At 41.5% G+C, this 19,298-nt stretch overlaps 1 pseudogene across 1 annotated transcript; it reads left to right on the forward strand.

Annotated features, from left to right (window-relative positions):
- Positions 1–3,955: 3,955 nt before the first annotated feature.
- Positions 3,956–4,577, forward strand: LOC308303558 (small ribosomal subunit protein mS29-like; annotated as a pseudogene). Its single transcript has one exon. The product of its transcript is annotated as a small ribosomal subunit protein mS29-like (transcript).
- Positions 4,578–19,298: the final 14,721 nt, after the last annotated feature.

Genomic DNA, 19,298 nt, shown 5'->3' on the forward strand with positions numbered 1-19,298 from the left:
GGGAATCTACAAGTACTTCCTTTGAGTTATGAAGAGCAGACATGATCAAACAAATTTGTTCTGCTCACAGAAGCTCACAGTGCTCACAGAATCAGGGATTTGGCGCAGTGGTTAGCGCTTCGCCTCACAGCTAGAAGGTCCTGGGTTCGATTCCCGCCGGGGGACGCTGTGGGCACTGGCGGCGTGTTCCTCCTCCGCGTCATCAGCGCCCACACCCTAGGTGGGGTTGGCAATAGGGCCTTTCTGTGTGGAGTTTGCATGTTCTCCCCGTGTCTCCTAGGGTTGATACCCTCACAAAAACATGCACGTAATCCTGGTCTCAATAATGCCTCCCCCTGGCCAGCCGGGGCGCCTGATGGAGGGGAAAGGAACTGGTTGGAATAACGTGTTCCTTCCACGCGCTATGTCCAAACCAGGGAAATCTCCACTGTCAGGTGAAAAGAAGCAACTTGGACTCCTCATGCATAGAAGGAAGCATGAGGTCAGTCCGTTGCCTCCCCAGGTTGGCAGAGGGAGAGCAGAGCCCAGGATTACATAGGCAATTGGCACTGGGTGAAAAAATGGGTTACAAAATTGTGGGATAAAAATTTAAAAAAAAAAAAGAATCAGGGATTTTGATCTTTACGTGGAGGTTCTGGAGGCATTGGTCCATTGGTTTTTCGCACTGTAGAGAACCAATTATGCAAGATGGATCCCTATCCACATATGATATGTGACATGAAATCTCTGCCAGCAAGCATCAAGAAGGAACTGAGTAACCAGAAGTCATCAAGACATCAACAATCTTGTGTTCTTTTCTGACACATTTTTAATGCATCCAACTTTGAAGGAGAATATTTCAGATGGCATGCCTCAACCGTACCTCAACTCTTAAAATTATTTAACTAAATTAAAGAAAGTATGGTACACCTCTGAACTGTTTCTTTGAAGAGAATCTGCTGGACACCTCAAATCCTCTCCTCCCTTTAAACAAAACACACACACACACACTCCATGTTTCATTACCCTAAGTGAAACTATGCAGACTTAAACTAATATGACTATATATATTGCATCCAACTGTGGGCTTCTATCCACAACTGTAGAAATTAGTCAATATTTGGGGGCAAATAAAAACTTGGTGTGGTCCTGGACAGCCAGCTATCATTCAAGGCACACATTGCATCAGTCACCCGGTCCTGTAGGTTCACACTCTATAACATCCGTAGAATCAGACCCTTCCTCACCCAGGAGTCAGCCCAGCTCCTCATCCAGACATCTGTCATATCAAAACTTGACTATTGTAACTCTCTCATCACTGGCCTCCCGGTATGTGCACTTAAGCCTCTCCAACTGATCCAAAATGCCGGTCTTCAACCAGCCAAAATTCTCACATGTCTCCCCCTTCACCGCTTCCTCCTCTGGCTCCCGGTTGCGCCCTGCACTGAATACAAAGCAGTGATACTGGCCTTCAAAGCAGCCAAAGGTACGGCTCCTCCATACCTCCAAAACCTGATCAACCCCTACAACTCCACCCGTTCACTCAGATCAGCCAGCACAGGGATGCTGACAGAACCCTCGCTAAAAAAACACCTGGACAAAAATTCACCCGTCCTAGACAATTTGCCCTCCTGGCCCCCAAACTGTGGAATAAACTCCCTGCCACACTAGAACCTCAGACTCACCTAGCTTCCACCGTGGACCGAAGACTCACCTCTTCAGACTCCACCTAAACCCATAGCACTACTGTAACACTCCCCCCTTCCCTAGATGACCATACATGAATTTAGATAGCATTTTTAGGTTTTATAAAAGTGTTTTACTGATTAGGTGTGTGGTCTACCTGTGTTATTGTTTTTTCTAGATTTGTATTCCTATGCATTTGTTGTATTGTTGTTGATGTACTGATATATTATCTTGCTTAGTCGCTTTGGATTAAAAGCATCTGCTAAATGCCTAAATTGTAATTGTGCCCCACTAGAGGACTTAATCTCTGGTCATATTTAGTTTTCACAATATATTATCTATACATGTAGATAATCATTCATTGGGCCTTTTAAACGTTTTTAAACACAACCCTAAGGGCGAGAATTCACACAGGACAGAATTCATTTGCAAGTGTGATTCGAGTTGCGGTTGGTTGTTTAATTTTCCCAAATATGGATATGACTGACGTCTAACGTCATAGATGTCTTATGTCATAGACCACATGAGACTATGACACTATGTCCATATATGGGTATTCCAATATATTGATGGCATCAGGGATCTCCATGTAAGGGATAAAAGGGACAAGGCAACCACACTGGTTAGACTGGTTGAAGTCCCTTTATACCCTTCCTCTGAGCTGGTCAAGTCATCCTGGTGATGTCAGAATGAGTCAGCCATAGCATAATGGAGATCCGGGTTATGTAGAGTTGATGATGTCAATGTTGGTCAGTTCCATATATGGAGATCCATGTGATGATCAGTCAGCTCCATATATGGAGATCTACGTATGTGTTGTTCCAACTTGGAAGGTAATTGATGACATCGGGATCTCCATATATGGGCATGGATATCCAGGTGATGATAGTCAGCAGTCTTGACAGACGGACAGACAGACAGACAGACAGGATGTGCCGTTTCTTCAAAGTAAACTACGACCTACGGTCACAATGACATTGTTGACTCCATATATGGGCATGGCTGACCTTGATATGGTATGGACAGAGCAGTATAATCAGAGAGTGGTGTCACCGAGGGGTCCGAAAATGAACTCGTTACGTCACCCCTTTCAGCTCTAAAGTGATGCAGCGTCGCGAATATCGGCATTTTTAGGTAAATATACAACATTAGAACGGTTTTAAAGTATTTACAGTGACAACTAAAGTCTCTGTAATATTTACTTGGTACTATTGCCAAAAAACGATGTAAAATAACATGGTTAATAAAATTCGAATAAGATATCAGGAAATAACCTGTGATATTTTTTCTTTCATTTGTCTGAATCGATTATTTTTATAAAGTTCAAAGTCGTTAGGAAATAATGTTTTGAGCTGCTGCTCTCATTCATTTAGCAGACTTCCGGTTAGATATTTGTCACTATAGAAGCTCCTCCCGAGCCGCCATTGGACTCGCCCCATGAAGTGAACGTAGTTGGCCTAACTCTCCATGGTATGGAGCCAACTTATTGTGACATCACATACTGCAGTTGACATGAGCATTCCAGCCAACAGTATAAAGAGAGAGAGACTACATTCACCCTATGCTCGCAGGCTCCCCAACTCCAAGATTTCTCTAGGGCCATTCCGACTGCATTAGAGTTCAGCAGTACCGGTGTTCCATAGGGTTATATGACACTATAGACAATTGGTCAGACATTGTAGCAGCGTTGAACATTTAAGTAATTAGGAAAACAAAGCTAAAAAGGTCTACTATACAACAGGATCTCCCAACAGGAATCCTCTCAGCACCGCACACTACCGGACAACAAGACGTCGGACACTGGACATCGGACACTGGACAATAGGACATCGGACAATGGACAACGGACACAGACCTATCCATCCAAGGACACTTCAACCTCAACCAACTCATATTCAGTTCCCAAGATATCTGGCCTTACAACCCAGATAACTTTGTACCGCACAAACCTTCGACTACCTTGACCATATCGTTAAGACATCCCGGTTTAAGTCCTGTCGGACACCACTGTGGCGGGTCCTAGTTCCAACCTTTGAATAACAGTCCTTATTTGGTAGTAATTAACATTGAGTAGCCTATACAATATGAGATCGATAGGAGATTTGGGATTTACTCTTACTATGCTTACTCTTACTACGCTTACTACTCTTCTGGTTAGTACATTTTCTCTAATCCTTTCTTGTTCTGTTTCTTAACCACCACCACCTAGAAAGCACATTCCTCTCTGCTCCACACTGCACTGTTTGACCTTCTGCCGTCCCTGCATCCACTGACAGCTCCACTGACACACATGGCACTACACAGACTGTTCTACAGACTGAGGCCGACGGCAGCACAGGTCCGGCTCATGCACAGCGGTCTGTGTGAGCAGCAGGAGGTTCTGGCCTTGGCGCCCGAGCACAAACAGGAACCTCTGTCCGTGTTCAGAACCCAGGAGATGGACCCGGCACGTCACTCAGAGAAACATGCTGGACGATACTACAGTTTGCCCCCTGCAACCCTCAAAACCCTGTTCCCCCAAGGCCTGCCGCCTCGCTTCCAACAGCAGATTAAAACGTTCAACGAAGCCTGCGTGATGGTCAGACCACCTGCCCTAGAGATCATCTCCTACCTGCAGAGAGCCGACTACAGCAAACCTGCCCTCAGATACCTGCTGTACGGATTGAAGGGCTCTGGAAAGACCATGTCCCTTTGTCACGCGGTCCACTACTGCTCCTCACAAGGATGGCTGGTGTTACAAATACAATGCTCACCTGTGGGTGAAGAACTGCAAGGAGCTGCTGGCGTCATCCTTCAACCCGTCTCGCTTTGACCAGCCGCTGGAGGCCTCCGCCTGGCTGCGCAACTTCAAAACCACCAACGACCGCTTCCTGTCCAAGCTGAAGACGACGCGTCGGTACACAAAAGTGTGAAAAGTGATGACTCATCATCTTTTGATGAGTCATAAACCATAGTCTTGTGAGGCCGTTTTTAGCCCTAGGCAGCAGGTGAAACTAGTTAGGTACATTGGTCATGATTAGGTGGGACCTGGGGAGATCAAAGGACCAGGTCATACTGACATGGGTCTTATCATTAGCTAAGGGGGTAAACAGTATCAAGTCTTAGTCATATATTGGCATGGGCCTTACCACTAGAAAGGGGGGAAACTGTGCCCTTTTGAACAGTGCCACGACCATAGACTGTAAAAAAAATATAGACGGTGGAAAGCCATTGTTTTCTATGCTGTGCAAATTAACCTTTTTTGGCCGTTGTGTGGGTGCCGCCATCATTGTTTTAATGCTACCAAACGAATGCTATTGGCTGCCAACGGTCACATGCCACCGCAGGGATACATGGGACATTGTCTTGAGCATGCCAAAAATAAAGCACACGAAGAATAATCAACACAAGCCTATGATCACAAGCCCCTCCTATTAGCATACCCTGCTTTAACACATCGGACGCCCACGTGGTTTTGATGTCTTAATTTGCTGGTGCCCATGGCAACGCGTCATTTTACCTACCGGCGAGAGTACTGGTGAGAAAAGTAATCCGAGTAAATGTAATCCGAGTATGTCCTGTTTATTTCGCGAAAATCTTTTCTTTCAGTCAGGACCGTTTTTTATCATTTCTAAGCCACAGTGTTTATGTTACGGCATGTAGAAGAGGCTGCCGTTTTGAGAAAAAAATTTAAAAAGGAAGAGAATCCGGAGAAAACAGCATTTTTGTGCAGCCGCTAAACAGGAAGTCAACGAGACACACAGCACGTCCGGGTGACGTAATTGCGCGCTGCATGTTGGGAAATGGAGTTTGTTTCATGGGGACGGCCCTCCATTCCGAAACCCCACCATTCCGAAACCCCACCATTCCGAAACACCACCATTCTGAAACACCACCATTCCGAAACACCACCATTCCGAAATTTAAATTATTTTGGGCCTCCAGCGACATCAAAGAAATTGACTTGTAGACACCACGTGGGCATCCGATGTGTTAACATGAATTATAACATAAATTGGACCATATTTTCAAAAAACACATGTCATGGTGATTGAAACGAGGCTTTAAACTAGCGACAGGAACCATAACGTATTCATGACAATGTTTAAGGTAAGAAAATCTAATGTAAAATATCGGGGGGAATAGTGGAATGGAATGGAGAACATGTTGCTTATGCTGCCAGAACAGCACATTTAGCGGCCAATCATAGGAACGTTCATTTCCGTGTTTGATTCATTTTAAATCGGGACAACTACACCCCTGGCCACAACTCACTGGTGTTGCTTCATACACTATTATGAATGATTTTCAAACAAATCTTGGAACAAATTCACACCCATGTTGTTTGTACTTGTTTGTTTACAGGCATTATGTGGTGTTTGGTTTAGGCCAGTGTTCTCACCCAATGGGCCGTTGTGACAAGAGTTATGACAACTAAGTACAACTTTAAAAATGGCAATGCCACAATTAGCATCTGTAGGTGGGGCAGGTATCCTGTCTCCATGTGCACAGCAAAAAGCCATGTCCCAATTGGTTTATCAAGTCTCAAATTCACATTTGCTGGCACCGAAAGACTATTAGTATCAATCACCTGTGTGTTCTAGCCTGACTGATGGATGACAGCCTCGCAGGTTGCTAAAACCTCTTCTTGGCACAAAAAAAAAAAAAAAAAGGTAGCACTTTATAATAACTATACACTATAAAGCATTAGTTAAGCATTAGTAACTAATGAATTCATGATGAATTCATCATGAATTCATCATGAATTCATCATGAGTTTATAGTTTATTAATCATGAATCCATCATTAGTAAGGCATTATTTATACATTAACTGAACATTAGTAAACACAGTAGTTAAGCATTAGTAACTACTGAATTCATCATGAGTTCATACTTTATTAATCATAAATTTGTCATTAGTAAGGCATTATTTATACATTTACTGTACATTATATAACCCAGGTTCCAAATAAGGGTCAATTATATGGTGATAAAAAGTCAAATAAATGACTACCTGGTTATGCATACTGGTTTAAATAACTCATGGTTAATTCATTGCATCATATGATTTTGCCTAAAAACAACAATAAATAGTTGGTTCATCTACAGTAAATATGCTTAAAAAGGTTGAAAACATTTTATATGTGAGGTTAAAAAATCGGGCTTTGAACAAATCCCTTTAAGTGCACTCCACTATAAAAGGAGCACTGCCCCTTTAAGAGTCTCTTTGTAACTGCCTCTGTGTCGGTGGTCAGTCAGTACTTTCGTTTTGGTTACTATTTACATTAGGAATTTTGGTTCCTACCTTCCTCCAGTCAGATGAATGGGGCGGAACTAATTAGCGGCAACGCAACGTTTCTACCCGGCCGTATTTCAATGTTGCACACACAGTAAAACCAGCGTCAGTTCTGAACACTAGCCAAACAGTGTTGCTGTAAAAGTTAACTATTTAAAGTGCTATAAAGTCCGCGAATTTAAACAATAATTCCCTCCTTGTAAATGTATGCAGCTAATAAGGTACTGTACTGTATTCTGACGTTTTTGTGTTGTTTTATTTGAAGTTATTTCAGTATTGTGTTGTTGGCTTGATGTAAACAGCTAAGGGCTAAGGAAATGTTTCTGACTAAGTGCTTCATTACTGTATGGCATTAATGTTGTAGTTATTGTAAATCTTACATTTTGCTTATGGAAATACATCGGATGGCAAGCTATTGGAGACCCAGGAACTGAATCTACAGAAACCATCTATTGGACCAACTGCACAAGTGACTCTGACTGACTATTTTTTGGAACTGAGACTTGACTTTGAACAGAACTCTGACTAACTAATATTTTTGAACTGAGACTTTGGACCGAGCAACTGAACTGTTTTGATCATCCACTGAGTTAACTGAACACAGATCTAAGGAAGAGGAAAAGACAGTGACATTTCATTTGGAAGTTAGATATTGACAATATTGCACTGTTTTGTTACTAAAATTGATATTGCACTATTTTTGATAATTGATTGTTTTTGATATTTTATTTTATTATTTTCCATAAAGGTTGAACTTAAAGGTCATATTAAGGTTAAAGGGGAGTTTAAAGGTACTTGCCTGCACTTTTTATTTTGAAAGCATACTTAACCTGCTGAAAATAGCTCAAATAAATAGGTCTTACCTGTTTAAATAGGCTGAAAATATAATAAAGATTGACCGGTCCTAAATAGAAAACTATCTTTAGTTTGAATTAACTGGATTAAATATTTAGTTGGTAAACTAAATAGAAAAACTGACCTAAGAACCTGCTCTAAAAAAGAAAGGTGTTGAATGGTTTTTGAGAATTTTGTCTACCTACCTCCATCATTGTAAATAGTTTATTGTATGCATACTATTTTTGCTTCATTATTTCATTCAGTAAACTTGACGTCTTTATTATTCACATTTAAGCTCTTGTCTCTGGTCTATTCTTTTAGTCACCTCCTCACGAACCTAGAAATACGGTCATTTTCTACATCACTGCTTCTATCTCATTTATAAATGCTTTATAAGGCATGAATAGTCCTCACTTTAGATGGGCTCACGGAACATACTTAACTAACGAGTAGTAACTACCTTAATGAATCATTAATTGATGATGAATTCATGATTAATAAAGTATGAACTCATGATGAATTCAGCAGTTACTAATGCTTATTAATCATGAATGTTTTGTTTTATTATTACTATGTTTCAGGTGTCCGCTTTTGTAATAAATACGGTCATTTTCTACATCACTGCTTCTATCTCATTTATAAATGCTTTATAAGGCATGAATAGTCCTCACTTTAGATGGGCTCACGGAACATACTTAACTAACAAGTAGTAACTACCTTAACGAATCATTAATTGATGATGAATTTATGATTAATAAAGTATGAACTCATGATGAATTCAGCAGTTACTAATGCTTAACTCTCCCCACGCTTCGAACGATAACGCTCGCCCCATTTTTTACAGAACGTCGATGCCAATACGGCGCTCGTTCGGTTCGTTCGTCTGATGACTGTAAGCTGATGAGGCGTCGCGCGGCCGTTTACTGTAAACACATTTTCCGCTGTGATGGTGTAAAAAATCCATTATGCGTTAGATCAACGGAGAACAATTCACTTCCTTGTTGATTTCCTCTGGCCCGGAGGCTCTGTAGCCAGTGACTGCTCTGAATGTACGGCAACACATAGCAGGACAATTCACATTCATTCTCGCATGACGCCGCCCTCTGCTGCCTGGCAGACCAAAGTGCACTATTGCACAACCAAAAAAAATAAAAATAAATAAATAAATGTCTGTCTGTCTATCTACTATAACGTCGCAAAGGTAAGCCGCTTTTTGATGGCGCCAGACCCAATAAATAAATAAATGATCTGGCAGTAGGAGAGTTAACTACTGTGTTTACTACTGTGTTTACTAATGTACAGTAAATGTATAGATAATGCCTTACAAATGATGAATTCATGATTAATAAAGTATGAACTCATGATGAATTCAATAGTTACTAATGCTTAACTACTGTGTTTACTAATGTTCAGTTAATGTATAAATGATGCCTTACTAATGATGAATTTGTGATTAATAAACTATGAACTCATGAATTCATGATGAATTCATTAGCTACTAATGCTTAACTAATGCTTTATAGTGTATAGTTATTATAAAGTGCTACCAAAAAAATACTTCTTGCATCACTGCATTGTCCAGTAGTCTGTTTTGGACACGCATACTAGGTTATATGATCAAAATGTGTGATTGGACAAGATTTGTTGCTCACTTCTGCTGCAGGGCTATATCGAGACCCTTTCACATGTTGGCTTCTTCCTCCAGGTTTTGCTTCTTTCCCTCTAATTCGTTGCATCTTAAAGCGTGAATGGGTACGGGGAAAAAAACGAATTGAGGTACGCATTATTAGCAGACCAGTTTAATATGAACTTGGCGTCTGTCCACTCCATATAACAAGCTTTCTATAGGCCTGTATCATTTTTCACATTTGTGGTGAAGAAAACAAATCCAAGTTAAAAGGACATTAGAACAAATAATGAACGTACAGTAGACGAAAAGAGCAGAGCAAACTCATGCGACCGTTATGTTAAAATGTGTTATTGCTTTCTTTTTTTTTATACCGGTATATCATTTTTATCCCACGGTTTTGCAACCCATTTTCTCACCCAGTTCTGTAGTCCTGGTTTCCGCTCTCCCCTGCCGCACCAGGGGAATTGGGGAGCGCCTGGCTGGCTAGGGGGAGGTAATATAGAAACCAGGACTACTGCATGTTTTTGTGAGGGTATCAACCCTAGGAGACACGGGGAGAACATGCAAATTCCACATAAAAAGGCCCTATCGCCAACCCCACCTAGGGTGTGGGTGCTGATGACGCGGAGGGAGGAACACACCCCCAGCGCCCACAGCGTCCCCCGGCGGGAATCGAACCCAGGACCTTTTAACTGTGAGGCGAAGCGCTAACCACTGCGCCAAGGCCATCGCGTTTTTGTCGAGGTTGCGGCAACAGAAAATGAAACGATCCGCCAATCAGAGTAAACCACACACACTGGATAACAAGATCGTGTCCAGACAGAGCCTTTGTAGCCTATACCATAACGTAACCATAACGCATTAACATTAACATGACATGTTATCTGAAGTAATGTTACTGCCCTGTCCCTGTGATTTTAATATGCAAACTGCTAATAAAGTAATCAATCAAAAGAACGAGAGATTTATCTGGGTGACTTACAGTGCGTGCGCCACGGTGCATGCATGAATGTTTCTTTCTGACAACCACCTAAATATTGTCCAATTACCGTGATAGCAGACGCAATTTATATCCGACACAAATTGATTAGAAGTTTTCCCTGCAGGGACCTCAACTAGTGAAAACAGCAGATCTACAAGCTCACAACGTGTCTCTTCACTTGCTGTGAGCTTGTAGATTGGATATTTTCACGAGGCCTCTTCTTATTCTTTTTATATGTAATTTCTTAAATGTGTTTGCTTGTTTTAAAACAATATGAATACATAATCATGTAGGATAGGCTATGCGGCCGGTCGGTGAAATGACGCAAGGAGGAGGCATAATATAGGCCTATACACTGGACCCATATAGCCTACTGTAGCTTTTTATAGTCTTGAAATAAAAGATAATTTGACAGACAAAACTATAGCCTGCATGTAGGCCTACTGACCACTGTTATTACAATCGGGGTTAGGCTATATTTCTTTATAAAGACAACGGGTAGCCTATATGTCCATGGCGCGCCAGAGCGCCACAGCCATAGGCGTGATTTTTGAGGGAGATACTATCACAGGTCATACAAACAAATACATAGAGAGTTCACAGAATAAATACAAATTTGAATAAGAGCAATTGCTTGAGAAATGACCAGGGTCTGGGAACTGAAGCAGCTATGGGGCGATCAACATTATCCTCCACCCGGCTTTACTCTATACTAGCTTTTTATTTGCATTGGTAGGCTGTCAGACTATATTTTTGTTTGGTTTAAATAGGCCTACTGTTACATTTCATAATGAAATGTTTGGCTATTTATTATGATATGGTTAAACCATGGCGTGATCATTTGCATTTGGTGCGTTGTATTATAGCCAATAAAAACACTATTTCTGTTAGAAGCTGTTGTCATTGATTGTTCTTTAGATTCAGGAAACACCTATGAAGTGTTTTACTAGCTCAGAAATAAATCAAGTGTTAAGTGTTTTGTAGCCTTATTCTATAGATATTATTAACCGTAATCTACTTGCGTTCTGGAGTCATTCAATGAAATGTCGGGTTGATGCGCTGCCGTCTCCAATCTCTCCATGTGTCCAAAATATCAGATGTATAAACTGTCGACACGCCATGACGCAATGCGTTGATATCTTGCAACTCTGTTTTTTTTGGTGTGGCGCACCGCGCATCGCGCACGATCACGGAGAAAAAGAAAGACTCCACCGTTTGATTCAACAATGGTTTGGTTTAAGCTATAAAAAAGGTCTCATCATTCCTTGGAAAGCCCAGCATGACAATGACTGTGTCCCGTTAGTAATCAGGTCTTTATTTGCTGTGCAATTAATGAATGAAACTGATGGAGCAAAATGGCATGCCACACAAATCATTTCTTTGAATAGACTCATCTTATATAAACAGAATTGACACAATGAACTGACACTCTATCACTTCTGCTAATAGGTATTCTAGGACTAGGTATTAGTATTAACTGAATGAGTGGTTGGTTTGATTTTATTTATAATTAAATTGAAAGCAGAAACAAGCATTAATTCATTATTTAATCGTGCGAAGACAGCCGACCCAAATTGCGCAAGGAAACCCCACCTACGGTTTTATTAGAATGCTATAAATAAAGTGCTCATGCTTCTCAAATAGACTACACAAATACAATAACTGGAGCTTAGGTATGCAGCAGGGATTATTAATTCCATGGGTGATGTGCGGTAACCGTTTAAACCAGTGTTTTTCTTTCTTTCTTTTTTTTTTTGCAAATGAAATGATGCATGCAGCAGCAGCAGCTGTCCATAAATAATCAAAGCAAGCATGTAACATAATGATCAGTCAATCAAATTGGATATTAAAATGATGCCCACACAGTCTGTGTATTTTGGAAGGGAGGCAGGTCCGGTGCATCACATACAGCAGGCCATGACAACAAAATGAGAAAGGTAAATAGCCTAACATTTCCTCGTTGCAATGAACAGCTAAATGATTTCCAAATAGGGTCACATTAACAACCACAGCAACTAGACCATAGAATGACAAAAGAACAAGCTGACAAAGTGTCAAAATCTATCAAAATCAAACGTTATTTTGTATTTATTCCTTGGCTGGCTTCTGCGTCCAGGAACGCGGAAGAATGGCTGTCTGAGACTGAGTGAGTGTCTATTCTGGAGGTGGGGGGGCTTGATTGCAGGGAATCAAGCGCTGCGCTGCAAGGAATCAAATTGATTGGTCGTTATGGGGAGAACCCAGGATCGTGCTGCCACGATTGGCCGTTTTGTCAGACGCGCGAGAGATTTGACTGGTCCGTTTTCCAGCACATTCCAGGGAAACGGGGACAGCGATTGGCCCGCCAACCTCGACAGAGAAGTCACAGCAGGCGCCACCGTGCCCCCTTCTCTTTCACTTTCTTTGTTTTTAGATGCTGTAGGTCCAACGCTAACTGTTTGGCCGCATCGTCTCCACCATAAAAAGAGTGCAAGTGATAAAACAATATTTGTTAGGTTAAAGGGGAAGACCACCCATTTTCAATATTGAACTATGTCATTAATATACCTTAGAGGAGTTGCCTAGAACTGGAAGATTGATTGACATCACACTGTTGTACTTTACAAAAATCAATCCTCCAGTTCTAGGCAACACAGAAGAGGGGGAACTTTTTTTTAATTTCCACACAACTCTAAGGTATATTAATGACAGAGTTCAATATTGAAAATGGGTGGTCTTCCCCTTTAAGTGGCACTAGTACAACCATTTTTACCCATTTAGACCTGAGGCCGTCAAAAACTGAATTATGTTGCTAACTTATCTCCTGGTAAAAACACTTGGAAACCAGGTTAAAATCAGGGTAGAAGAGGCAATTTACTTTAATCTCTTTAATAAGGAGAAAATACTGTTTCAGGTAGGTTGCCAATTTCAGGGGGGTATCTATTATTATAGTTTCAATTTTAGTGTTCCTGTTTCAACTTTGTATGCCCATATATTGTCATCACTTACAATGTCACGTCTTTATCCTGTATCCTGTATGAGTTCTGATTGGATATAATTGATATTCCAGACTGGAAATGTATATTTGGTTTACTAAAGAGGTATCGGGGAAACCCCTGTTACTGAACAAACAATCTATACAGCAATGATTACTATCATCTTTTAAACAACATTTACTTGCAGTTTACTGCAGTTTTTCTTTGTGGGGTTTTTTGTTGGGGGCATCATACACAACAGGTCTCTCTTCTTGGCTGCCATTTTCTCCTTGATCAAAGCTTCAAAGCCTTTATTTTTGGCCACTGCAGCTGATGACTTCTGGCTCTTCTACAAAGTCAGAAAGGTGTAATAATAAATTGTCCATTAGTCTGTTTTGGACACGCATAGGTTATGTGATCAAAATGTGTGATCGGACAAGATCTGTTGCTCTCACTTCTGCTGCAAAGCTGTTTTGAAGTAGCTAGGCTTCATTCCTCCAGGTTTTGCTTCTCTCCCTCTAATTAGTTGCATCTTAAAGCATGATGGGGTATGAAAAAAATGAATTGAGGTATTCAATATTAGCAGACCAGTTTAATAGTGAACTTGGCGTCTATCCACTCATATCCACACATATAACAAGCTTTCTATATATATATATATATATATATATATATATATATATATATATATAGTTTTTTCCACATTTGTGGTCCAGAAAACAAATCTAAGTTAAAACATTAGAACAAATAATTAACATGGCCTAAACAGAAGAGCAAACTCATGCAACTGTTATGTTAAAATGTGTTATTGCTTACTTAGTAGGTCCAACTCTGTTTGGCCTTCCTCTGGCCGAACATCGTCTCCACCATACTCAGTCCGAGTCTAAAGAGAGTGCAAGTGATAAAACAAGAATTATATTTATTTATTTGTTAGAAGGCTAAAACCCTCCCAAGAACGTACCCACTCATACCCACTTTTCTCAGAACATTACTTACTGTTTCCTGATGCGTGAAAATGATTACATAACCAACTGGGAGCATCTTCGTATATGAGGAGACTGTAAATTATTTATGGTTTAATCATACAGTGCATAACCATATACAGATTTATAATATTACAATATTATAAAATTGAGTTGATGTACATATTTCATAAATGTAATGTTTGCTGGAGTGTTTGAGGTTCCGTAGCCAGGAATGTTCCTCTGTCCAGGTGTCTGTGTTGTTGAGAGATCTCTCTGAATGTCTTTTCTCACACCTGTTGTTGTGTATCCTGTAAGGTTTCTGTCGGAGACAAATCTCTTCCAGCAGTACTCTGATGATACATGATGTCAGTACTCTCAGTCCTGACATCATGGCCACCATGAAGCCGCCCAGTCATGGTTTGGTTTGATCCCCAAACCTCAGTTCTGTCGACTTTACTCCGATCCTGGCATCGTCATCCGTTTCTTGGTGAGCGTAAATGGTGTCATAAATCAGCGTCCACATAACTCCTGAAAAATATAGAGGGCCAGTAGGTTATCCTCTTCATCAATTGATAGATGATGACTAGAGACATCGAAGCAGCACCAAGTGCTATAAGACACAGCAAACCTCCTAGTGCAAGAGACAGCTGGCCTCCAAGGAACAAAGGAGCCTGTGACTGTGAGATCTCCCCTGAGGCGAAGGGTCGTGCAGCGGTCCTGGACACCTTCTAATCAATGTCTGAGAGTTGGCCATGTTGCACGGAACCAATCAAAAGGCCTTGTTAATGTATTCCAATGTGGACATGCAGTCACAGGAGGCCTATGAAATGGCGGTGCAAGGCTCACTGGGTCCTGAGGGGAAATCTGCCCCCATTTTAACAGGCTTGCACTGCATATGCTTCCAACCACCCCACTTCACCTTGGAGGTCCAGTGTATAAACGAAACACAGAAGTACCTGTGCAAAATTGTGCACGAGATCGGGCTGGAGCTTCGCAGCACAGCAGTGTGTGAGGGAGTGCGACCACCCATTTTCAATATTGAACTATGTCATTAATTGCGACCGTAGGTCGCATTTACTATCAAACCCTGCACAAAGTGTAAGTCCGTCAGTCAGTCAGTCAGTCAGTCAGTCAGTCTGTCTGTCTGTCTGTTGGTCTGTCACACCTCACACGTCACACTCTTGCCCTGCTCATATCTCCGCAACCGTTGCCCCGATCCATGCCAAATTTTGCACACACACTCCTTACCTGCCAAACTACAACCTCCAAGGACCCCCGGAGCTCCAGGGACCCCCAGGTCCCTGGGGGACCCCCAGATGTAAAAAATTACCAAATGTGCTAAACTGACCAAATGACCACCCCAACGGGGCTGCTCACGGGGAATTCCCGGGGACCACCGACTCCTGGTGCTCCAGAACGGATGCAAAAGTGGTGGCGCCCCCAGTGGAGGACCCCCTACACTGCAGCTCACATAAAATGCCGTAACTCCGGCTAGGAGTGACCGGGACAGCCGGGGCCGGTACCTATTCGTCCGCCTTGCCGGCGCGGAGACCCCACCCCTCATTTCTCACATGGCCCTCTTCTAGCGCCACCATGAGGCCGATTCTTGCAAAACACATTTTTGGACACTGCTCCTACAATTTTTGCCCTAAAATCACGCAAATCGGTACACAGTATGTCTACACTCATCCCATCAACATGAATCTCTCCCATATAGCGCCACCTCCAGGCCGATTTTTAAAAACACATTTTTGGACACTGCTCCTACAGATTTTGCCCTAAAATCACGAAAATCACTACACAGTATGTCTACACTCATGTCATCAACATGGATCAGGAAGATTTTGGCAAAACACATTTTTGCCCTATTTGTGGAGATAAGTGACCTACAGTCGCTTATCTCCCGATTAGGGAGCCTTACTGGTATACCTTAGAGGAGTTGCCTAGAACTGGAAGATTGATTTTGGGGTTTGTATTGTAAAGTACAACTTGATGACATCACACCGTTGTACTTTACAATACAAACCCCAAAATCAATCCTCCAGTTCTAGGCAACACAGAAGAGGGGGAACTTTTTATTTTTATTTCCACACAACTCCTCTAAGGTATATTAATGACAGAGTTCAATATTGAAAATGGGTGGTCTTCCCCTTTAAGTGGCACTATACTGCCCTACAAAGGCAGAGTGCAGTAACTACGTTTTGGGACACACCGACTTATTTGTGTCGCCCAACGGTCAAATTAGCCTTCTTGATATTGGGGGATGAACAATTACCTCAAGAACAGACGTACAATCAGTGTAATATCACTTTTATATCTTTATCTCATTTGGCTGATAAGCTGTAACACTTTTAAACCCATTTTTTGGTGAAATTCGAAAACGTAGTTACTGCACTCTGCCTTTGTAGGGCAGTATAGTACAACCATTTTTACCCATTTAGACCTGAGGCCGTCAAAAACTGAATCATGTTGCTAACTTATCTCCTGGTAAAAACACTTGGAAACCAGGTTAAAATCAGGGTAGAAGAGGCAAGTTAATAAGGAGAAAATACAGTTTCAGGTAGGTTGCCAATTTCAGGGGGGTATCTATTATTATAGTTTCAATTTTAGTGTATATATTGTCATCACTTACAATGTCACGTCTTTATCCTGTATCCTGTATGAGTTCTGATTGGATATAATTGATATTCCAGACTGGAAATGTATATTTGGTTTACTAAAGAGGTATCGGGGAAACCCCTGTTACTGAACAAACAATCTATACAGCAATGATTACTATCATCTTTTAAACAACATTTACTTGCAAACAGTTTTTCTTTGTGGGGGGTTTTGTTGGGGGCATCATACACAACAGGTCTCTCTTCTTGGCTGCCATTTTCTCCTTTAGCTTCAAAGCCTTTATTTTTGGCCACTGCAGCTGATGACTTCTGGCTCTTCTACAAAGTCAGAAAGGTGTAATAATAAATTGTCCATTAGTCTGTTTTGGACACGCATAGGTTATGTGATCAAAATGTGTGATTGGACAAGATCTGTTGCTCTCACTTCTGCTGCAAAGCTGTTTTGAAGTAGCTAGGCTTCATTCCTCCAGGGTTTGCTTCCCTCCCTCTAATTAGTTGCATCTTAAAGCATGATGGGGTATGAAAAAAAATGAATTGAGGTATTCAATATTAGCAGACCAGTTTAATAGTGAACTTAGCGTCTATCCACTCATATCCACACATATAACAAGCTTTCTATATATATATATAGTTTTTCCACATTTGTGGTCCAGAAAACAAATCTAAGTTAAACATTAGAACAAATAATTAACATGGCCTAAACAGAAGAGCAAACTCATGCAACTGTTATGTTAAAATGTGTCATTGCTTACTTAGTAGGTCCAACTCTGTTTGGCCTTCCTCTGGCCGAACATCGTCTCCACCATACTCAGGCGAGTCCGAGTCTGAAGAGAGTGCAAGTGATAAAACAAGAATTGTATTTATTTATTTGTTAGAAGGCTAAAACCCTCCCAAGAAGGTAGCCATTCTCATACCCACTTTTCTCAGAACATTACTTACTGTTTCCTGATGTGTGAAAATGATTACATAACCAACTGGGAGCATCTTTGTATATGAGGAGACTGTAAATAATGCATGGTTTAATCATACAGTGCATAACCATATACAGATTTATAATATTGCAATATTATAAAATTGAGTTGATGTACATATTTCATAAATGTAATATTTGCTGGAGTGTTTGAGGTACCGTAGCCAGGAATTTTCCTCTGTCCAGGTGTCTGTGTTGTTGAGAGGTCTCTCTGAATGTCTTTTCTCACGCCTGTTGTTGTGTATCCTGTAAGGTTTTTGTCGGAGACAAATCTCTTCCAGCAGTACTCTCTCGCTTGTTGATATCCAGTGTATTAATCTGTCACATTTGGTGCAGGGCCACTGGAAAGTATACCATAGTGCGATAGAGTCTGCATTCATCCTGGCCATGACCAGTCCTGACATCATGGCCACCATGAAGCCGCCCAGTCATGGTTTGGCTTGTGACGCGTGACTTGTAGAGCTCATTCAGAGCTTTGTTGCCGTTTCCAACTCCGAGAACAAGAACTCCAGAAGAGAATACATCCAGGCGATGTCCTACTCCAACTTGGATTTTCCGGAATTCAGGTCCACTCACTAAGGAGTGTTTGGCCAGTGCAGGCAAAAGACATAAAAGACTGGAAATGTATATTTGGTTTACTAAAGAGGTGGAGAGTCGGGGAAACCCCTGTTATATCATCTTTTAAACAACATTTACTTGCAAACAGTTTTTCTTTGTGGGGGGTTTTGTTGGGGGCATCATACACGACAGGTCTCTCTTCTTGGCTGCCATTTTCTCCTTTATCAAATCTTCAAAGCAGTACTCTCTCGCTTGTTGATATCCAGTGTATTAATCTGTCACATTTGGTGCAGGGCCACTGGAAAGTATACCATAGTGCGATAGAGTCTGCATTCATCCTGGCCATGACCAGTCCTGACATCATGGCCACCATGAAGCCGCCCAGTCATGGTTTGGTTTGATCCCCAAACCTCAGTTCTGTCGACTTTACTCCGATCCTGGCATCGTCATCCGTTTCTTGGTGAGCGTAGATGGTGTCATAAATCAGCGTCCACATAACTCCTGAGAAATATAGAGGTAGCCAGTAGGTTATCCTCTTCATCAATTGATAGGACATCAATTGACTAGAGACATCGAAGCAGCACCAAGTGCTATAAGACACAGCAAACCTCCTAGTGCAAGTGACAGCTGGCCTCCAAGGAACAAAGGAGCCTGTGTCTGTGAGATCTCCCCTGAGGCGAAGGGTCGTGCAGCGGTCCTGGACACCTTCTAATCAATGTCTTTGTCCCACATGTTGTTGGTAGTGCAGCCTGCCCCTCTCATCCAACTGCATCCATAGTCTGAGTATACAGAACCAGGAATGTAGAAAATAAACAATGACTTCATGACAACATTTACACCAGC

The sequence above is a fragment of the Nannobrachium achirus genome, assembly GCF_963921795.1.
Source record: "Nannobrachium achirus genome assembly, chromosome: 1".
NCBI lineage: Eukaryota > Metazoa > Chordata > Actinopteri > Myctophiformes > Myctophidae > Nannobrachium > Nannobrachium achirus.